We start from the raw sequence: 13,382 nt of genomic DNA on the forward strand, positions 1-13,382 counted from the left end.
CTCGCGCTGACACTCGGTATGTCACACATAAAGAAATTCACTCGACGAAAGGCCTGGAATGGAGCAAGGCGACTGAAAGAGGTTGATGACGTCATCCGTGACGGTTGGCCCAAGACGAGGCGCTCACGTAGCCCAAAGAACCGGTCGGAAAGATCTCCAACTCTTTACCCACTCTAACCTCGATCCATTCGGGGGCTAATGATGAAGCCATGTACCTAGGGTAGGGGCACGGGCCTGTCCAAAAAGCCCTACCCTGGGACATCCCTAGGAGAAGTCACCTTTCAATCGACTTGAAGGTATCCCACTCGACGGTTTCAAGACACTCGACCATGAAGCCAACCACTCGACCATGAAGCCAACCACTCGACTGCCAGGAGACCTAGAGTCACTCCGCAGGCAAACGGTCGGCTATTAAGTAGTCTTTATGGTCATTATCACACTTTATTAAGGGAGTTATCGGTAACGCCCAACCTTAAATGTACCTTAAACCCTGCATTACTGAGGGCAGGAGGGGGCCGGCGAACTCTATATAAGCCACCCCCCTCCTCAGTATGAAGGGTTCGCACCCCTGTTATTCACACGCCAGTAATCCAGTCGACCGCCTCCGGGCACCGAGACGTAGGGCTGTTACTTCCTCCGCGAAGGGCCTGAACTCGTACATCTTGGTGTGTTTACAACTTCCCAATAGCTGAGATCTAGCCTCTCCATACATACCCCCCTACATCACTGTCAGAGTTAGAACCACGACAGTGTCCCGCTCGGGTACGACCCGAAGTCGGTTCGTTTTTTTTAATTATTCCGCTCGGAAGAAAAAAAAATACTAAACGGACTCCAAAAATTCCGAAATAAATTTTCACGGGCTTCTAAAATCAAGCTGCACAAGGTGAACATTTATTTGGGCCCTAAATGCAGTTTTGAAAAACGCACATTTTTCCTAAATTCAAATAAAACACCGAAAAACTCCGAAATAAAATCTTATTTGATATTTTTATTAAATCCTCAGTATTTCTTTATTTTGGGAAAGTCATTTTATTCCCTCTCTCATATTTTTGTAATAGAAATAATTGATGATAAAATAAATAAAATCAAATGATCCTATTCTCAAATTTGAGAGAACTCAAATATGAAAAATAACGAAATCCCCAACTCTCTCCGTGGGTCATTGAGTTGCGTAGAATTTCTATGATCAACCAAAATGCAAAATAAAATATGATATGCATGATGATCTAATGTATAACATTCCAAATTGAAAATTTGGGATGTTACACTCGTTTTGTGGACAGTATGACGGACAACCTAAGGCCTACTTGTTTGGAGGCAACTGATGTGGCAAACGCGATGCTGGACGGTTAGTTTTTGCCTCTTGCAGATATCTTATACTTTGGTGATCCTGTACAGCTGGTCATTACTGCACCCAAACAAACTATAATTACACAAGCTGTAACATGAATAACAATTGTTTTGTTCAGGTAGTGATGCCATTCTCCTTGGTGTTGAGACTCTCCGTGGGTTGTATACAGTTGAGACTATTTCAATAGTATGCAGAATTGGTGCTGAGGTGAACTTTCTTTTGGAGGTCTATGTTCTCTTGATAAACACGGGCCTGTTTGGGAGGGTATTTATTGATAGGTTCCCTTTTGTAGCTCAAATCAAACTTCAATACTAAAATGTTACAAATAAATACTATTCTTCCGAACAGCCCCTAAATGTGTTCTCAACAAGTATATCTTTGGCACTCTAATGTAATCTAATGGAAATTCACTCCTTCTTGCCTTTTCTCTCTTCATATTTGGTGATATATTTTCATGAATTGTTTCACAGGCTGAGAAGGTCTTCAACTAGGATTTGTACTTCAAGCGAACCATGAAATACGTGGGAGAACCCATGACCCACTTGGAGTCTATTGCTTCCTCTGCAGTGCGTATTTTGGAACCTTGGATTTTCCAACCTTTTGTTAGTGTTTACAGGGGAACAATTTCTGTCTTAAATAGTTCACTACCTATTTGCTAGGTGCGGGCTGCTATCAAAGTTAAGGCTTCGGTCATCATTTGCTTCACCTCATCGACAGGAGAAAAAGAGTATTTCTTCTTATAGGCGCTTCACCTCATCTTGTAGTTTAATGGAAATTGATTCATATATTATGCCGTATCGAGTATCTGCAGGCTAATTGCCAAGTAGATGTCCACCATGCCGTTCCTCGTCTAAAAAGAAATCAATTGAAGTGGAGCTTCACAAGCGCATTTGAAGTATGTGAACAACCTGTTTCCTTGTAACCTTTTTAGTACCTCCTTCTGTGTGTGCTATATCTAGGTAATAATGATTTAGAACTAGCATGCTGATCTTCAAACTTTGAAAGATAAGTTCAGGCTATAGTTTTTGTTAATGACAAATCTAACACTGAACCTTGCACAATCGTGCAACTCAATATAGAGGAATAATATACAAGTATTTGCCATGTAATGCTAGAAAATTCATTTAGCATTTAACCTTCATGGTTTTGCCTTGATGATACTAGTGTCAAAAATGCTCTTATATTTTGGGACAGAGGGAGTATTTAACATCCTTCTTTTCTCTCAGCAAAATATTGATGATATTTATTGCTCCTTTATTTTTACTTGGTGCATAATTCTTACTACCTCCGTTTCAGTTTATAAGGGATGCCTGTATTTCTAGATCATCAGTTTGACCAACGAAATATGTATTATATGCTGAAGTATACCATTGAAATTCGTATTCGAAATAGGTTTTTCATGGTGTACCTTTTGTAGCATAGCTCATATTTCATTGGCCAAATCGTTGATCTGAAAATACGCAGGTGCGTAACAAACTGAAAGATTGGGAGTATGTTGTTCAACTTGACTCGCTAATATACTATAGAATTTACCCTGATGAGAAACAGTGTGGTGTTCAACTAGACTCACTAATTAACATGTATTACCGCGTGTCTTATACATCCGTATCTTGACAAATCTAAGACAAGTAGTTCAGGACGGAGGGAGTACTATAGAATTTTGCCTGATAAGAAACAATACTGCTTATGTTGGACCAAGACTTATATTTGTTTCATTATCTTCCTGCAGGCAAGACAATCACTCATAGTTAGAGGCCTCTTTCCCATGCTTGCGATCCACGTCACCTGGTGAGTTAACCTGCCTTTCATCTGTTGGCTACATTAACCATTCTTTGGTGGTTCTTTTCAATTTTAGAATACATGACCCAGTATGTGTATAATAAGAAAAATAGGAACTACCTATATAAATATCAACGTCCTTGTTCTGAACATAAAGGAAATAATGGCAGTTGGCATTATTGCATTATTCCCAATATGTGAAAAGTGGATGCTTTTACATACATCAGGCTAGTGAATTAATTCTGCTTTTAGGGTTTTTGCTTGTATCATGTTCTACTTACAAATGAAATAAACACTAGACTGCAGTTCACTTTCGAACTGTTGGCAAGTCATCATAAGCTTGGTTAATTAGTACATTATTTTGAACTTGACTGGTGGTAGGCTGGTATGTTTATTCTATATAATATAAACGCAATACTTGAGCATATAAGCTGGTGTGCACCCGTGAGGCTGATGTTTGGAGGTTTCATCTTGCATCCGCCTTGAATTATTTGATAGCTAGAATTCCTTGATTTGTACCCAAAAAGTAAGAAGCTTGGTTTGCCTGGTGATTTGTACTGACATTGTTTCTCTGCCCTGCAGGCTGAATCTACTAGCACTAGAAATGAATTAGTGTTGAAGGTTTCTCTTGACCACGACAAAGCATCCGATGTGATCAAGTCGCATGGCTTACCTTAGCCAGAATTTCTGTAAGAATGTTTCTCATGTTACATGCCTTGCTTTCTCTAGTAAGTAGAACAAGAATACTGTGCCTACAAACTTGTGGGTATTGATGAAGATAATCACTTAATCAACCTCTAACTAACTTTCTATTTTCAGGAACGAAGATCTGGATCACTCTCGCCCCTCTAGAGAAATCAGTTTACTCATTCAAGTTCTGGAAATTCTTTATAGCCTTTTGAGTTTACTTCGGTCTTGCATGTATTAGCTTTCTGTTTGTGCCCCTATTTATGTATGTTTCTTGTGTGCAAGTGCTCCATTCTGTGTGTGTGTGGCTGTGTGTGGCTTGACTCTGTGTGTGTGGCTTGACTCTCTGTGTGTGTGTGTGGCTTGACTGTGTGTGTGTGTGGCTTGACTGTGTGTGTGTGACTGTGTGTGGCTTGATTGTGTGTGACTCTGTGTGTGCTTGACTCTGTGTGTGTGTGGCTTGACTGTGTGTGTGACTGTGTGTGGCTTGACTCTGTGTGTGTGACTGTGTGTGGCTTGACTGTGTGTGTGACTGTGTGTGGCTAGACTGTGTGTGTGACTCTGTGTGCTTGACTCTCTGCGTGTGTGACTCTGTGTGAATGTTGCATTTGCTTGATGGTGTGGCCTGTATGCTTGAATGATGATTGGTGTGGTTTAACACTGCCTTTGCCGGTCCCAAGCCCGGATGTGAAAATGTGGAGGGAGCTGCATTTACCTCCTTTGTATTTTATATATATATATATATATATATATATATATATATATATATATATATTCACCTTCTAAATTTTGTGGCTGATGGCATTCTAGTTTACTTAGATGGTTAGCTTGTTAATTAGTTTTGTGCATGCAAGACTTGAAATCTAGCTGATGTAGTGTTTAGTTTCTGTGCATGATAAATGGTTTTGTTGTGCACCTTTTTAAAGATGTGACCCATTTTCCCCTCTATTTTCCTCTTTTGGATGTTAACTAGCATTTGCTGTGTTTCTGAATTGATTATCTGTTGTAAGATATGGTTAGCATATATAGTTCAGAGATAAATGTCTTTGTTTGCAGCAGTACATTTTATTCATTCCAATGGTGATTTTACTACTGGTTTTTGTGTGTTGGAACTCTTGCGGAAGTTATGTGTACCTCAGTACCAATGTATATCTATTTCAGTGTCATTTTGTACTGTAACATCACTGAAGCCAGTGGTATATTTGAGATGAGTGATGTGATAGATTGTACCAGACATGCGGCTGCAGGAGCTCACTGTATGAGTATGCGCCCCGTGGCCGCAATTATCTAGTTACTTTAACAGGACTAGCTAGTTAATTTTGAACAATCAGGTAGTTTAGAATATGCAGTTTTACTTGTATTCAGGAATGGAGCTTCTTCACTTCCTAGATGCAACAGGCTGTCCATGTTGTGTGGTTAGTTTCTTTGATCCACCTTTATTTTCATTTCAGCAGGTTGTCCATGTTGTGTGTTCCGTATGGATTAGACGCCGTATGACTACTTTGTCTTCGATGCCGCGGCCCCTCATTGGGTCTTTAGTACTTCTTCCGTGTGTTCAATTTTTAATCCCCATTACGTATGATGCTCTTTGTTTCTGTGTAATTTGAACCTTTGGTTGTGCTCTTGTGAGTTGTGAGCGGTGTCTCTGCTCGTGTGTACACACATGATTTGAACCGTGATTTTGAGCTGTGATTCTGCTAGTGAAGCAAGCATGATTTCAACGGTGTTTCCATGTGATTTTAACTATGTCTGTGTTATGATCTTATGAAGAACATTGTGTGAATATTTATTGCCAATTGTGTGTCGTGCCAATACTGCCCTTGGTTGATTTTGTGGCTTGTTGCTTAGCTAAATAATTGGTTGTGGTGTTTGCTAATTTTTTTGTGTTTAGTAGTTTTGTAGTTTAACACTGCCTTTGCCGGTCCCAAGCCCGGATAAGAAAATGTGGAGGGGACTGCAGTTAGCTCCTGTGTTTAGAACTTTCATGCTATTCAAATATTTTCAATGAATAGTAGTGAATGAAGTGAGCAGAAGTCACACAATGCGGTGGCAAGCTTTGGAATGCATCCTTTGATAGAAAGGATATAAAAACAATAAAAAACTAAGAATTAAAATATTCTAAAAATAAAAGTCTCAAAAATTTAAAAGATTTTTTAAAAAATAGAATACTAAAAAATAACATACTCAAAATTATAGAAGATTTGAAATAATAGAAAGACTTAAAACAATAAACATACTTGAAATAATAAATGACTCAAAATTATAAAAAGACTCAAAAGTATAAAAGATTCAGAATAATAGAATGCTTAACAATAAAAAAGAGGCAAAATAAATAAACTAAAAAAAAATAAACTCAAAATAATGGAAAGACTCAAAATTATAAAAGTTAAAAAAATGACTCAAAAACATAAAAGGGTCAAAATTATATAAATACTTAAAAACAATAAACAAACTTAAAGTAAAAAACACTCAAAAGACAATAAAAATACTCTAGATTATAAAAGATTCAAAATTATTTATGGCGTACCAAGAATTACCATGCCAACACTAAATTAATTACCTACGACGTTGATAGAAATACAGCGCAAGCATTAGATTGTGCCCGGTCAATACAAATAGGCCAATTTGTGGTGTGTTAGAAAAAGGCAACACCAACACTAACTAAATGGGCCAATTTGTGGTGACGTGCAAAATGCCACCACTATTTGAAAAAAATAGTGGTGGCGTTGGTTGAAAATGGTGTTCCACCAACTAAAGTTGTGGCTACCCATTTTTATACTAGTGAGTGCATGTTCCTGTGGTAGCTCCAGGATTGCCAAATTTTCTCAGATAGTTCGTAATGAATTTGCCGAATCAACATGTTCACCCTCATGGGTCCATCTATTTCGGGAATGCCAAATAGACCACATGATCAACACTATCTCTGCTCTATCACCATCCGAGAACATTGGGGCGCTGACAATGCCGCGTGACCAAGTAAGCGAGTGAAGTCGTGGTAGGCAAACCACTTCTGAGCTTCATCCCAAAAGTGTTTGGCGTGTGAACAATAAATCAGTGCATATATGCATCAGATGCTCGTCCATTGCCAACCAAAGCTTGCATTGACATCTATCATGAATATGTCATCTATGCAATGAGCATTTGGTAGAATTCCTTTAGTCACTCTCCACTAGAAACACTCTGATTTTTGGCACCACCTTTAGTTTCCACCCGACATTACATAACTGTTCATCTATCCTCCATAGCATTCACTCCTTTTGAGTCATTAGAGCCAGGTATGATGACTTCATAGTGTAGACACCCAACTTCTTAAAAGCCCACGCCCCACCTTGCCGTATTGGAATATTGAAAATTACCATCACATCTAGTGGCAGGCATAGGAAGGAAGTATGCCGACCCGTGGGAGAGGGGGGGGGGGAATGAATGTGAGATTTAAAATTTCGTCCGGGAAACTTCAAATCTCTTAGTACACAACGGTGGAAAAGGACTAAATTGATACAAGACCACTATAGAAAACTACCGAAGCAATGCAAGAGCGACTACTGAACATAATCCACATGATCAAAACTTAACCGAGGATAAACAAATGAAGATAAAGTAGGTTAAGAAGAAACCAGTGATGGTCGATGGGGACAGAGAATTTGGTAGACCAGTTCACTCTTCTACAAAAGAGATACATCTGGTTAGAGGGACTTGTGATTGAACACAGAAGATAAGCTCTCTTCGTCCTATTCTCCTCAACAACAAGTTTGTGAAGTTGTGCCGATCATTCATGGTAGATGCTTGAGGCGATCTCCAAACCTTCATAGACTTTGTCTCCGTGAACCACAATTACTCTTGATCACCAAAGAACTTCACACCTAGCCATCTAAAGAGCTGTTAGCTCTCAAGAGTAACATGTGGAGCTACTAAACTTAGATATCTACCATGAGTGGATTTTAAGCTCAAATCTCTTGGAGAGGGGTGCTCTGACAAACTATCAAATTACACGGAGCAGCCAATGATTCATGTTGGAGTGGGTGACTATTTATAGTTGTGGCCTTCCTGAAGGGGAAAATACAATTTTGGACATGACAACTAGCCAATGACCAACTGGCACGTTTCCAACGATCGTATTTCAAACACACCTGACAACTTTACTTGAGGAACAAGTAAGCTGACTCCTCGGCCTGAAGTAAATCTCTCGTAGCCCAAAAGAACGACGTCTCTTCTCTGGCTGACGAGTATTTGCTCGGAACACAAATAGATTTCTCTCAACTTCTCATAGGTTAGCATCAGAGAAACAAAAAAGTTGAACACTATACCCCTCTAGTATGGTGGTCCTATGACTCAAGAAAGATAAAAAAGACCTATGAAAGAAAATACTGCGTCTTTTCTCCATCTTCATTCTTCTTAGTTTAGTAAAAAGACTCGGACCAGGTACCGAAGTATATATATGACTTAAGTTGTATGCATCCGGTGCCCTCAAGTAAAGATAACCCTTACCCCTAACCCCTGGGCAGGCAAAAGATGGAGACAATACTACTGTTGAAGCGCAAGAGTGACAATCCGGTCATCCCTTGCTTTCTCAACTTGAGTAGGAAATTATTGCTTCGTGTCAGCAGTTTCTGGGGGGTTAACTTCGTCAGCATAATCTTCAATGATAATCTTTACTGCAGCACAAGAGATTATCTTTGGAGTTTGTTCGAAACTCCTATCGACTCCAGGGACCTATAATCTCTCTGTGCACTTTCCAACACATTAGTCCCTCACTGTTTCTGTCAATAATCTCCAAAATATAAGGAGGCAAATTATTGCACCAACAGCAGGAAAATCTCACGGATGAACTCATTTTTCCACTTCCAGTTATCAATGTCAATCAGATCGCTGACCAACTGCACCATGGTATTGTCCGACTTGAAAATTGGTTTCATAGATATAGTATCCGAGATCCATTTATCCTCCCACACAGATATTCTGGATCCTTCGCCCACGTGAGTAATCAATCCATCCTTCGATGCTTCCCTCCCTGCAATTATTGCTTGCCACGTCATAGAGGAAGTCGAAGGGGTATTAGCATGCATGAAATCTAAGTCTGGGAAATACCTCCCTTTATGCACTCTTGCACAAAATGAATCAGGGCGGTCAAAATCCGTCATCCATGCTTCCCTTGTTGGGGAACGCAGTAATTTCAAAAAAAATTCCTACGCACACGCAAGATCCATCTAGGTGATTCATAGCAACGAGAGAGGAAGAGTATGTCTACGTACCCTTGTAGACCGAAAGCGGAAGTGTTATGAAACGCGGTTGATGTAGTCGAATGTATTGGCGATCCAACTGATCAAGTACCGAACGCACGACACCTCCGTGATCTGCACATGTTCAGCTCGGTGACGTCCCTCGTACTCTTGATCTAGTTGAGGCCGAGGGAGAGTTTCGTCAGCATGACAACATGATGACGGTGATGATGAAGTTACCGACGCAGGGCTTCGCCTAAGCACTACAACGATATGACTGAGGTGGAAATCTGTGGAGGGGGGCACCGCACACGGCCAAACAAATCAACTTGTGTGTCTATGGGGTGCCCCCTCCCCCATATATAAAGGAGTGGAGGAGGGGAGGGCCGACCCTCATAGGGCACGCCCAAGGGGGGCAGTCCTACTCCCAGTAGGAGTAGGTTTCCCCCCTTCCTAGTAGGAGTAGGAGAAGAAGGAAGAGGGAGAGAGAGGGAAGGAAAGGGGGGGCGGCCCCCACCCAATTCGGATTGGGCTTGGGGGGGGGGCTCCACCTGGCTGCCTCCTCCTCCCTCCCACTAAGGCCCAATAAGGCCCGTTGACTCCCCGGGGGGTTTCGGTAACCCCCCGGTACTCCGGTAAATGCCCGAACTCATCCGGAACCATTCCGGTGTCCAAACATAGCCTTCCAATATATCGATCTTTATGTATCGACCAATTCGAGACTCCTCGTCATGTCTGTGATCACATCCGGGACTCTGAACTACCTTCGGTACATCAAAACACATAAACTCATAATACCGATCGTCATCGAACGTTAAGCGTGCGGACCCTACATGTTTGAGAACTATGTAGACATGACCGAGACTCATCTCCGGTCAAGAACCAATAGCGGAACCTGGATGCTCATATTGGTTCCTACATATTCTATGAAGATCTTTATCGGTCAAACCGCATAACAACATACATTGTTCCTTTTGTCATCGGTATGTTACTTGCCCAAGATTCGATCATCGGTATCTCAATACCTAGTTCAATCTCATTACTGGCAAGTCTCTTTACTCGTTTTGTAATGCAACATCCCGCAACTAACTCATTAGTCACATTGCTTGCAAGGCTTATAGTTATGTGCATTACCGAGAGGGCCCAAAGATACCTCTCCGATACACGAAGTGACAAATCCTAATCTTGATCTATGCCAACTCAACAAACACCATCGGAGACACCTGTAGAGCATCTTTATAATCACCCAATTATGTTGTGACGTTTGATAGCACACTAAGTGTTCCTCCGGTATTCGGGAGATGCATAATCTCATAGTCATAGGAACATGTATAAGTTGTGGAGAAAGCAATAGCAATAAACTAAATGATCATAGTGCTAAGCTAACGGATGGGTCAAGTCAATCACATCATTCTCTAATTATGTGATCCCGTTCATCAAATGACAACTCATGTCTATGGTTAGGAAACTTAACCATCTTTGATTAACGAGCTAGTCAAGTAGAGGCATACTAGTGATACTCTGTTTGTCTATGTATTCACACATGTACTAAGTTTCCGGTTAATACAATTCTAGCATGAATAATAAACATTTATCATGATATAAGGAAATATAAATAACAACTTTATTATTTCCTCTAGGGCATATTTCATTCATCCCTAACAATGCCAAGTTAAAGAATTCCAGGTCACGAGAACTCATTATGTCTTTACATTTAGGTACCGTGAGCTTATCCCAAGCAAGCCAGTGTAATGATCTCTTATCCAAGGAACTGGTCCACCAATATCTAGCCATGTATGAGGAGTGTTTTGAGCAAATTTGAAAGTACGTTATATCGACTAGAGGGGGGGGGTGAATAGGCGATTTTTATGAATTCTTCACTGAGGAATTTGCAGGTGAGGAAATTCCTTAGCGAAGAACTACTAGCAGCGGAATACGTACTCAAAAGTAAACATAACAGAGCACAAGCATAGTCATCATGATGAAATGAAGACAAGCACAGATTACAGAAACGTAAGCAGAGGATAACACAGGATGAAGACAAACAGACTGAAGAAATTGAACTGAGGAATTTGAGAAAGTCTTCAGTCAAAGTCTTCAAGCACAGATATGAACAAGCACTCAACACAGTTATGAGGAAATGAAAGAGTTGAGGAAATAGAACCAGTGAGCTTGGTGAAGACAATGATTTGGTAGACCAGTTCCAACTGCTGTCTCAGTTGTACGTCTGGTTGGAGCGGCTAGGTATTTAAACCTGAGGACACCCAGTCCTCACCGTATTCTCCTTGAGCTAAGGTCACACAGACCTCGCCCAATCACTCGTGGTAAGTCTTCAGGTGACTTCCGAACCTTCACAAACTTGGTCACTCGGCAATCCACAATTCCTCTTGGATGCTCTAGACCTTGACGCCTAACCGTCTGGAAGAAGCACAATCTTCAAAGATAACAAGCGTCAGATCCACGCAGGATCAATCTCTTCAGTGATGCTCAATCACTTGGGGGTTGTAGGTGTTTGGGTTTGGGTTTTCCTCACTTGATGATTTTCGCTCAAAGTCCTCAGAGGATGGGATGCTCTCAAATGACAAGTATCAGTTTCTCTCGGAGCAGCCAGCCAGCTAGTGGTTGTAGGGGGCGGCTATTTATAGCCTAGGGAGCAGCCCGACATGATAAGACATAAATGCCCTTCAATGATATGACCGTTAGGTGGGTAGATATTTTGGGACAGCTGGCGCATAGCACATCAACAGTCGGAATTTTGAGTAGCAAAATCCTCAGGTCTATCATGTTCCTCACTGTGTAGGCAATCCGCACTGGCGAATTCCTAACTCCTCAGTCAGAACAAATTCCTTAGAGAACAGAAGAACTCCGTCTCTGTCACTGAAGAATATGACTGAACTGTATGATATTTCCAATGGCTTCACTCGAAGGGATTGGTAGGTGTAGGATTTTGAGTTGAGCATCACATGGAAATTTTTCCTTAGTATTTCCTCGACCCCCTTTAACAGTACGGTGTTTCCTATGACTCAAGAAAGAGAAAATGAAACTACGAAAACAAAAGTCTTCATGCTTCATATTCCTCAAATGAATACCAAGTCTTCAAGGTCACACCAATTTCTTCACTTTCAAAGTCTTCAGAAATCCAAAGTCTTTAGTCGAAGAACTTCATTTCTAGGGGTCGACTTTCTCTGTAAATATCAAACTCCTCATAGACTTATAGACCTGTGTACACTCAAAAACGCATTAGTCCCTTAACCTATAAGTCTTCAATACACCAAAATCACTAAGGGGCACTAGATGCACTTACAATCTCCCCCTTTTTGGTGATTGATGACAATATAGGTTAAGTTTTCAATGGGGATAAACATATGAAGTGTAAATACTGATATTGAGGAATTTGATTGCAAGATATAGAAGAACTCCCCCTGAATATGTGCATGGTGAGGAATTTGCTTTTGAAGCATTGCACACTTGAAGAGTAGAATCATGGAGATCTCCCCCTATATCTTGTAATTCATACACGCATTTGACATATCGTAATGAAGAATTTGGAATGCATGATGAAATATGGTGACTGATGTAATTCAACATGCGTGCATTAACATGTATGAAGAATAAGCATGCAGAAAAAGCATCAAGAGTATCAGAGCACCATCGGGTTTAAGTTTACAACTCGATCCAATAAAGTTTCAGAAGAACGAGAGTTGTAACTTAGCAAAAAAAACGCCCATATAGACAGACCCGCTTGAAGTCTAACTCAAAATTCTTCCCCTTGGTCATCAAATGACCAAAAGGATCGAAAATGAGGACTAACGCCCCTAAAGAATATCAAGTTGATGAAGGAGCGCCAGCGTTGTTGGGGTCGTTTGTCGTGGAAGGGCCTGCCGTAGTGTTGTCCAAGTCTTCATGCTCGTCGGTGTCGCACGATGAAGAATAGGAGCTGGACACCAAAGGAGGAACCTTGACCTTCTTGTATTTCTTCGGTGGAGGTGCAGACCAGTCAAAATCTTCCTTGAGACCCATGTTCTTGAGATCTTATTCACCATACAGATGTGACAGAATGGCCCAGGTGCGACCGAAAACTTCATGGAGGTAGTAATGGTTTTTCTTCACTGCATTGTGTGTAGCAGTCATGTTGTGAAGAAACGAACCAAACTGACGCTTAACCCATTTATGGTTTCGATCCACCTTCTGGTGAAGACTAAGCAGAAGCTCACGGTCAGTCATCACACAAGGAGCAGTGGCTTGAGGAGTAGACTTGGGTGCATTGGCAGAGTCATGGGTGGCAGAGTCATCATTGGTGGAATAAGATGCAGCTTTGCGAAACTGACCATCAAATGGACGAATGCCTT

Source organism: Triticum urartu, chromosome 3A, assembly GCF_056163025.1.
Source record: "Triticum urartu cultivar PI428250 chromosome 3A, HENAU_Tu73, whole genome shotgun sequence".
In the NCBI taxonomy this organism is placed as follows: Eukaryota; Viridiplantae; Streptophyta; class Magnoliopsida; order Poales; family Poaceae; genus Triticum; species Triticum urartu.